Consider the following 10219-nt stretch of genomic DNA (forward strand, 5'->3'; position numbering starts at 1 on the left):
TTAGTATTTAATCATCTCCCACTATGATCATCTGAAGAGTGTCCTGCTTCATATTCTCTAGTTGAAGACGCTTAAATAGGGGCAACTGTCATACCCCGATTTTGGTCCTGAATTTTTTTCATTTTTATTTGGCACTTGGCCTAAAAATTCATTTGCACACATTCATTCCCAAATCCATTTTTTCCAATCCAATGACCCAACTCTATTTTTAAATCCATATCCAATAAACCTTCCATTGTTTTCTTTGAGAGGAATGGATTGGAAAGAAGCAAGTTTAGTGTTGGTGAAGGAGTTAATGCAAAAGTAAAATTTCTGAAGTGGAATTGCAGTTCTGATCTTCTTGCGGGTGTTGTAGATTGTGAAAATTATGATGCTATAAAGATATGGTATTTAGCAACAATCATTGGTACGTGAAGCATGAAATTAGATACTTGAAGCAAGATGAAGTCAGGTTCATATGGAATCAAGAAAAACCTTTGCAGTTGATTTGTTGGACTCTTGGTGGTCAGGTTACAGTTTACAATTTTGTTTGGATTACAGCTGTTATGGACAATTCCGTTGCACTAGTCATCGATGGTTCTGTAGGTGTTTAATTGGCTGCATTGTATGGTAAAACACTAATGTCTTGACTGATGTCATGACATGTATATGTAACTACATTATAGTTACTGCAGGACTAGCTAACACAGGATTATTGAATGCTGTGACATTCATACCTGTCAACAGATACTAAGGAACAGAAGCTCTGTTAGAACTTAGTATTCATTTGCAGTCTGGTTATCAAGGAAGAACCAGACCTGGCATAAGGCCTACTGACTGAATGTCAAACTGGATGTTGTGACATTCATCATTAACAGCAGCTGGTGAAGATTAGGCAGAGTGGTGTTCTGCTATACTTCAGCATATTAGTTAGTTTGTTCTTCAGGAGAATTACAGAACTAACTTAAGGCCAATTGTGTAAATTTTAAGTTGGACACTTTGACATTTACTAATGTAAGCTGGTACTGTAGTATGGTCATATTGATCATGTACAGGTCAGCAGATTTGTACAGTCTGTTTTCTGGGAAAACAGACTCAGCATATGGACCTTGATGTCAAGCTGAATGTCGTGACATTCATTCCTGACAGCATATGCTAAATTGTAGGTTGTTCAGTTTTCTGTTACAGCTTTCTCAGGCTATTCTTTAGGAAGTCAACAGCTTAGAGAAAATCCAGGAAATCAACAACCAAGCTACGTTCAATGAACCTAACAAATAGCCTATTTGTTAGCAACCTAAATATTGAATTTGTGGGAACTTATGTGACCTAAAATTCAGGAAAATACAGATGCAAAAGCCCAGGTGCTGCAATATAAAAAGGAAGGCATTCCTCCATTCAGTTTCAGGGATTTTGAGGCGTGAAGATTTAGTGTGTCCATCTTACTTCACTGCTGTATTTTTGTAAGTCTAGAATTAGACGTATCTTGTAAGCCAAGTCATTATCAAATAGATGATTGCTTTGGCATAGGGTGTTCATTGAGTTGTAAGTGTTGTGTCACTCGAAGCTTTTAAGCGTGAGTGCTGTGTATCTTGGTTTAAGCTGTGAAGCATAACCAAGAGTTGTTTTTGAAGTGTGACTTCAAAGTGTTTTTAATATCACTGAGGTGATTGAGGGGGAGTGAGTAGGAACTCTGATCTTAGGTTAAGATTGAAATTGCATTGGCTAGGGATTAAGTGATAAGTTGTAAACGGGTGAGTTTAACTTTGAATTGATACTACTAATAGTGGATTTCCTCCCTGGCTTGGTAGCCCCCAGATGTAGGTCATGTTGGACTGAACTGGGTGAACAATTACTTGTGTTATTTACTGCACTTACAATTAAGTTCTGCATAATCCCTGTCTGTGCAGAATTGGATGTCATAACAACCAGTGTGACATCCAAAGTCTGATAACTAGAATTTCAATTGGCATCAGAGCAGGCACCCTGCCTGTGAAGTTCTGGGTGAGATCTAGGGAAGTTACTTTCTAGTACCATGGACAAGGATTTAGGACACTCAAACAGACCACCCATGTTGGATGGATCTAATTATGATGACTGGAAGCCTCGCATGATAGCCTTCCTAAGGTCTCTAGACAGCAAAGTCTGGAGAGCTGTCAACAAGGGATGGGAACATCCAACGAGGACTGATGAAGATGGAGTCAGTGTGCAGATTCCTGAAGAAGATTGGGACAAGGAACAAGAGGCATTAGCTCTTGGAAATTCCAAAGCCTTGAATGCACTGTTCAATGGAATCACTAAGAACATCTTCAGGCTGGTGCACCATTGTGAACTAGCTAAGGAAGTTTGGGATACCCTCAAGGTAACTCATGAAGGTACTTCCAAGGTGAAGATGTCAAAACTTCAGATGTTGACAACCAAGTTTGAAAATCTGAGGATGAAAGAGGATGAGACTATTCATGACTTCCACATGAATATTCTTGAAATTGCAAATACCTCTGGTGGACTAGGTGAAAAAATGACTGAAGAGAAACTTGTAAGAAAGATTCTCAGGTCCTTGCCTAAGAGGTTTGCTATGAAGGTCACTGCCATAGAGGAGGCTCAGGACATCAGCAATATGAAGGTAGATGAGCTCATTGGTTCTCTCCAAACCTTTGAAATGGGCTTAGGTGAGTATGCTGAGAAGAAGAAAAGCATAGCCTTTGTATCTAATGCTGAAGAGGAGGCAGAAGAAGGATATACTGGAGGTGATGAAAGTATATCAGAAGCCTTAGCCATGCTTGGAAGGCAATTCAACAAGTTCATGAAGAAGATTGATCAAAGAGGTAGACCCAATGTCAAGAACATCCCGTCTGACATTAAGAAAAGATCAACTTCTGAAGAAAAGTTCACCATGGGAAGGGAATCCAGTGTCATGGTTGTGAAGGGTATGGACACGTCAGAGCTGAATGTCCTACTTACCTCAAATTGCAAAATAAGGGGCTAGCTATCACATGGTCTGAAGGAGATTCTGAAAGTGAATCTGAAGGAGAATCTGCCAAACATGTCACTGCACTAACTAGTGTGTGTGTCTCTGAAGATGACACAAGTGCAGATGAGCTGACCTTTGATGAACTTGCTGCAGCATATAAGAAGCTGTGCACCACCAGTGCAGAAGTGCGTGCACAAGGTGAAAAGCAGAAGAAACTCATCAAGGAACTGGAAGATGAGAGACAGAAACAACTGTCTGCCATAGAAGGGCTAAATGATGAGATAGCCCTGCTGACCTCCAAGCTGAACCAGATGACCAAATCCATCAGAATGATGAATAAGGGAACTGACACCTTGGAAGAAATTCTAAAAGTGGGACAGCAGTCTGGAACCAAATCTGGGCTAGGATTTGGAAAAAGAGCTGAACACAGACGCCCAAAGGCTAAAGTTCAGAAGTTCAAGCAGATGTCAAAGCCGATGTCTCAACATCGAGGAGCTAGGATGAATGATCATCAGAAGAAAATATTCCAGAATTGGAGGTGTCACCACTGTGGCAGGCTTGGACATATAAAAGCCTTCTGCTACTGGATTCATGGCTTCCCTAACAGAGCCTCACCTGTCAGACCTAAGCATAACACACGCAAGCGATGTGTTCCCATTAAGAAGCAACAATGGTATGCTAGGATAGCACACACTGCCCTAAGGGCTACTTCAAGAGAAGACTGGTACTTTGACAGTGGATGCTCAAGACATATGACTGGTTTGGAAAATCTACTGGTAGACATTCAACCTCACACCACCAGCTATGTGACTTTTGGTGATGGTGCCAAAGGAAAAATCAGAGGTGTGGGCAAACTGGACTGTTCTGGAGTGCCAAAACTGAACAATGTGCTGTTAGTAAGAGGACTAACTGCAAACCTCATCAGCATAAGTCAGCTGTGTGATCAAGGTTTTCATGTTCAGTTTACTAAGGAGCAGTGCATTGTGACAAATGGTGACAATCAGGAAGTTATGATAGGAACCAGGTCCAAAGACAACTGCTACCTGTGGGAACCTGATCTCTCTAACTTTTCCACAACATGCTCCTCAGCCAAGGAAGAACAGGAGGTGAAGTTGTGGCATAGAAGACTCGGCCATCTCCACTTACGGGGAATGAAGAAGATCATATCCAAGGAAGCAGTCAGAGGAATGCCAAAGCTTCTGATTGATGAAGGAAGAGTCTGTGGAGAATGCCAAGTGGGCAAGCAAACCAAGATGTCACACCCAAAGCTGGGACATTCCACAACCTCCAGAGTTCTGGAACTGCTGCACATGGACCTAATGGGACCTATGCAGGTTGAAAGTCTTGGCGGGAAGAAGTATGCCTACGTGGTGGTTGATGAGCATTCCAGATACACGTGGATAAACTTCATCAGAGAGAAGTCAGATACATTTGATGTCTTCAAGGATCTGTGCATAAGACTTCAAAGGGAAAAGGACAGTTGTGTGGTCCGGATTAGAAGTGATCATGGCACTGAATTCAAGAATTCCAAGTTTGATGAGTTCTGCTCATCTGAAGGAATAAGCCATGAGTTCTCCTCCCCTATAACTCCTCATCAGAATGGAATAGTTGAAAGAAAAAATAGAACTATTCAAGAATCTGCCAGAGCAATGATTCATGCAAAGAAGCTTCCTATGCACTTTTGGGCTGAAGCAATGAATACATCGTGCTATGTTCACAACAGAGTCACCTTGAGAAAAGGAACCTCCTCCACTCTGTATGAAATATGGAAGGGTAGAAAGCCCACTGTGAAGTACTTTCATATTTTTGGAAGTAAATGCTACATTCTCACAGATCGTGAACAGAGAAGGAAGCTAGATCCCAAAAGTGATGAAGGCGTATTTCTGGGATACTCCACTAACAGCAGAGCCTATAGAGTGTTCAACTACAGGACCAATGTCCTGATGGAATCCATAAATGTCATTGTGGATGATAAAGAGGAAGGAACCGATGTCATGGAGGATGTTGAAACATTCCTTGATAGTCCAACTGACAGTCCAGTCAAGCCTGAAGAAGTACAGGAACCTCCTCCTGAATGTGAAGTAGAAGCACCCACCAAAGTGCCATCTATCAGAATTCAGAAAGACCACCCTAAGGATCTTATCATAGGGGATCCCACCAGTGGTGTAACTACCAGGTCAAGAGGAATAAACTCAAATTCCTGCTTTGTTTCCAAGGTTGAACCAAAGAATGTGAAAGAAGCCCTGACTGATGAATACTGGATCATTGCCATGCAAGAGGAACTCGAGCAGTTCACAAGGCATGAAGTATGGGAGCTGGTTCCAAGACCTGAAGGGTCCAACATCATTGGTACCAAGTGGATCTACAAAAACAAATCTGATGAGAAAGGAGTAATTACTAGAAATAAAGCAAGACTAGTAGCTCAAGGATACACTCAAGTTGAAGGAGTAGACTTTGATGAGACATTTGCTCCTGTGGCTAGACTTGAGTCCATCAGATTGCTGTTGGGGGTAGCATGCATCCTGAAGTTTAAGCTATTTCAAGTGGATGTGAAGAGTGCATTCTTGAATGGCTACCTGAATGAAGAAGTCTATGTGGAACAACCCAAAGGGTTTTGTGATCCTAACCAACCTGAGCATGTATACAAGCTGAAGAAAGCCTTGTATGGGTTGAAGCAAGCACCCAGAGCTTGGTATGAAAGGTTAACCGAATTTCTGACCACAAATGGGTACAGAAAGGGTGGCATAGATAAAACCTTGTTTGTGAAGGATGAAGAAGGCAAAATCATGATAGCTCAAATCTATGTGGATGATATAGTCTTTGGTGGAATGTCAGAACAAATGGTTAAAAATTTGTTCACCAGATGCAATCTGAGTTTGAAATGAGTCTAGTGGGAGAACTGACCTATTTCCTTGGAATGCAAGTAAACCAAATGGAGGACTCTATGTTTCTCTCCCAAAGCAAGTATGCCAAGAACATAGTTAAGAAGTTTGGTATGGATCATGCCAGGCACAAGAGGACTCCAGCTCCTACTCATCTGAAGTTAACCAAAGATGATGGAGGACCTAGTGTTGATCAATGCTTGTACAGAAGCATGATAGGTAGTCTGCTGTATCTAACTGCAAGTAGACCTGACATTTCCTATGCAGTTGGAGTTTGTGCCAGATATCAAGCAGTGCCCAAGGTGAGTCACTTGAATCAAGTCAAAAGGATCCTCAAGTACATCAATGGGACATGTGAATATGGGATGTTGTACTCACATGGGTCTGAGCCTGTCCTATCTGGGTACTGTGATGCTGATTGGGCTGGAAGTGCTGATGACAGAAAAAGCACATCAGGTGGATGCTTCTTCTTAGGAGAAAACCTCATATCGTGGTTCAACAAGAAGCAGAACTGTGTCTCTCTGTCCACTGCAGAGGCTGAATACATAGCGGCTGGAAGCAGTTGCTCCCAATTGGTTTGGATGAAACAAATGCTCACTGAGTACAATGTCACTCAAAATGTCATGACATTGTTCTGTGGTAATCTCAGTGCCATCAACATCTCCAAGAATCCCATCCAACACAGCAGGACCAAACATATTGACATTAGGCACCACTTCATCAGAGATCTGGTGGAAGACAAGGTGATCACTTTGGAACATGTAGCCACGGATCTTCAACTGGCTGACATATTTACAAAGGCTCTGGATGCTACTCAGTTTGAAAACTTAAGGAGCAAACTGGGAATATGTCTCTCTGAGACATTATAGCAATCACTGATGTTTGGGATAAACTGTTTAATATCTCTGCCTATTAAACAATTTGTACTAGGCTATGATTGGTCAACAGATCATAGCTATGCTGCTTGCAACAAGGGTGGATACAAGAGGGTAAGGAGGCACCCTACAGAGAGAAGGACACTATACCTGCAGGAGTTCAAGGATGCTGTTCATGCAGGAGTGGTTCTGGATGTCAGAAACAACATCATGGCATCTGATATGGTGGTACCTACTGTAAAGCAAAAGTGGGTGATCACATGATCGAAGCTGTGAAGCAAGATCAAGTGGATGTGAACTTGGTTGAAACTGTGAAGTAAAACCAAGTCTGGAACTCTGTCATTGTGCTCTGACTATGTTGTTGGCTTTGGCAACATTTGTGACAAAAAGGGGGAGTAATAACCACCAATACCCCTGACAAACAGAGTGGGTCTCTACAACAGACTCTCATGACAGATCTGAAGATTCCCCCCTTGCAGCTGATGTTGAAGTTTAGGTGCAACTTCGACTATATGTGTGCTGCTATGTGAAGTTTTTATTTAACTTCCATGTGTGTGAGTGTGCTGCCACTCTGAGTGTATTAGCTAGTTTTATTCCGCTGCCATGAACTCTGTTATGGGGATCAAAGTGTTTTAGCCAAAAATTTGCCAAAGGGGGAGTTTGTAGGTGTTTAATTGGCTGCATTGTATGGTAAAACACTAATGTCTTGACTGATGTCATGACATGTATATGTAACTACATTATAGTTACTGCAGGACTAGCTAACACAGGATTATTGAATGCTGTGACATTCATACCTGTCAACAGATACTAAGGAACAGAAGCTCTGTTAGAACTTAGTATTCATTTGCAGTCTGGTTATCAAGGAAGAACCAGACCTGGCATAAGGCCTACTGACTGAATGTCAAACTGGATGTTGTGACATTCATCATTAACAGCAGCTGGTGAAGATTAGGCAGAGTGGTGTTCTGCTATACTTCAGCATATTGGTTAGTTTGTTCTTTAGGAGAATTACAGAACTAACTTAAGGCCAATTGTGTAAATGTTAAGTTGGACACTTTGACATTTACTAATGTAAGCTGGTACTGTAGTATGGTCATATTGATCATGTACAGGTCAGCAGATTTGTACAGTCTGTTTTCTGGGAAAACAGACTCAGCATATGGACCTTGATGTCAAGCTGAATGTCGTGACATTCATTCTTGACAGCATATGCTAAATTGTAGGTTGTTCAGTTTTCTGTTACAGCTTTCTCAGGCTATTCTTTAGGAAGTCAACAGCTTAGAGAAAATCCAGGAAATCAACAACCAAGCTACATTCAATGAACCTAACAAATAGCCTATTTGTTAGCAACCTAAATATTGAATTTGTGGGAACTTATGTGACCTAAAATTCAGGAAAATACAGGTGCAAAAGCCCAGGTGCTGCAATATAAAAAGGAAGGCATTCCTCCATTCAGTTTCAGGGATTTTGAGGCGTGAAGATTTAGTGTGTCCATCTTACTTCACTGCTGTATTTTTGTAAGTCTAGAATTAGACGTATCTTGTAAGCCAAGTCATTATCAAATAGATGATTGCTTTGGCATAGGGTGTTCATTGAGTTGTAAGTGTTGTGTCACTCGAAGCTTTTAAGCGTGAGTGCTGTGTATCTTGGTTTAAGCTGTGAAGCATAACCAAGAGTTGTTTTTGAAGTGTGACTTCAAAGTGTTTTTAATATCACTGAGGTGATTGAGGGGGAGTGAGTAGGAACTCTGATCTTAGGTTAAGATTGAAATTGCATTGGGTAGGGATTAAGTGATAAGTTGTAAACGGGTGAGTTTAGCTTTGAATTGATACTACTAATAGTGGATTTCCTCCCTGGCTTGGTAGCCCCCAGATGTAGGTCATGTTGGACTGAACTGGGTGAACAATTACTTGTGTTATTTACTGCACTTACAATTAAGTTCTGCATAATCCCTGTCTGTGCAGAATTGGATGTCATAACAACCAGTGTGACATCCAAAGTCTGATAACTAGAATTTCAGGTTCTAATATTAATGTAACACCACTTTCCTTATCTTTAATTCCACCTCCCATGTATTTATTTAGCCTAAAATTTTCTTCCCATGTACGGGGGATGGCTGTATATTGTAAAAAACTCCAAGAAAAAGTTAGCTGCACTTCTTTCGGATGGTAGTTTATGTGTTGTAGAGCTTCCATCAATTGAAACCTGGGAAGAACTAGAAGGGAAAGAATTCATTGTTGAAGCCTCTCATACTGAAATGGTGTTCGGATCCATATTACATCTTGTATGGTTGGATTCACATAAGCTGTTATCTGTTTCACATTATGGTTTTATTCATAGCAATGACTTATTCCAAACATCACTCAATAAGGATGCACTTCCAAGCTTCTTTTTGCAGGAAATAGAACTTGAATGTTCTGAGGATATTGTTCCAGGATTGCCGACATGTTCTGGCTGGCATGCAACAGTTTCAAAACAAAATAACCTTAAAGAGCTTATTATTGGCATTGCTCCAAACCATGCTAGTAAATCATCAGCATTTATGCAGTTTTCTGAGGGTAAAATCAAAGAGTATTTATCGAAAATGGGCACTGGTGGATCTCTAGAGCAAGAATTTCAAGGATTTTCAGCAGTCTGCCCGAGGATGGGTGTAGCGTTGGTCAAAAGTGTTGGCCAGTCAAAACCTGTGCTTTTTGGACTGGATAAGATTGGCAGATTGCATACTAGCGGGGGTATAGTGGTTTGCAAACTGCAGCAGTTTTTTCATTTTACTCAAATTTGGCAGACCAATAACAGCAAAAAAAAGGAAGAAAATGAAAACTACATACATATATGGGAGAGAGGTGCTAAAATTGTTGGGGTTTTACATGGAGATGAAGTTGCCACTATACTGCAAACTACTCGGGGAAACCTAGAATGCAGGTCAACAATCCGTATTACATAACTGAGTTTGTTTGTTCTGAAGAAACTCTACAAAAATCATGTGTCTGTTCCCTGTTCAGAGTTTGCTAATGTTATGCTAGCCGGAGCCCTTGAAAATTCTCATGTTGATAACAAGGTTTCTTCGATTTTGATGGCCATAAGGAAAGCACTTCAGGAACACTTTACAGAAAGTCCTGCAAGGGAAACATGCTACAAAGGTGCTTGCTACTAGATGAAGCCATTTCCAAGCGATGAGGTTTCCAAAGACCAACCTGTTACCAGCTGCAACACAACCTTGCCAAGACCAAATGCAACCATCAGGTCCTGCATCTAACCCACTTGCAACATGAGCAGATTACGACGAACCATACGACCTGAACCTACAACAGACAAAAATCATGGGCAATATAATCAGAAGGAAAATGGTTCATGCATTGTCTGCAACAAGATAGTATAACAATGGAGAAAACAATTTTTGCAATGTTACCAAGCCATCCACATCTTGCAGCCGACAGGAAACCAAGTCCAAGTAACCCACAAAATTCTCACCCAGGCATAACATCTGCAAATCACATGGGTACAGCAAACTC

At 41.1% G+C, this 10219-nt stretch overlaps 1 pseudogene; it reads left to right on the forward strand.

Annotated features, from left to right (window-relative positions):
- Window positions 1-231: 231 nt before the first annotated feature.
- LOC127129665 (elongator complex protein 1-like) lies at window positions 232-9651 on the forward strand (annotated as a pseudogene).
- The last annotated feature ends 568 nt before the right edge of the window (window positions 9652-10219 follow it).

The sequence above is a fragment of the Lathyrus oleraceus genome, chromosome 3, assembly GCF_024323335.1.
Source record: "Lathyrus oleraceus cultivar Zhongwan6 chromosome 3, CAAS_Psat_ZW6_1.0, whole genome shotgun sequence".
Taxonomy (NCBI): Eukaryota; Viridiplantae; Streptophyta; class Magnoliopsida; order Fabales; family Fabaceae; genus Lathyrus; species Lathyrus oleraceus.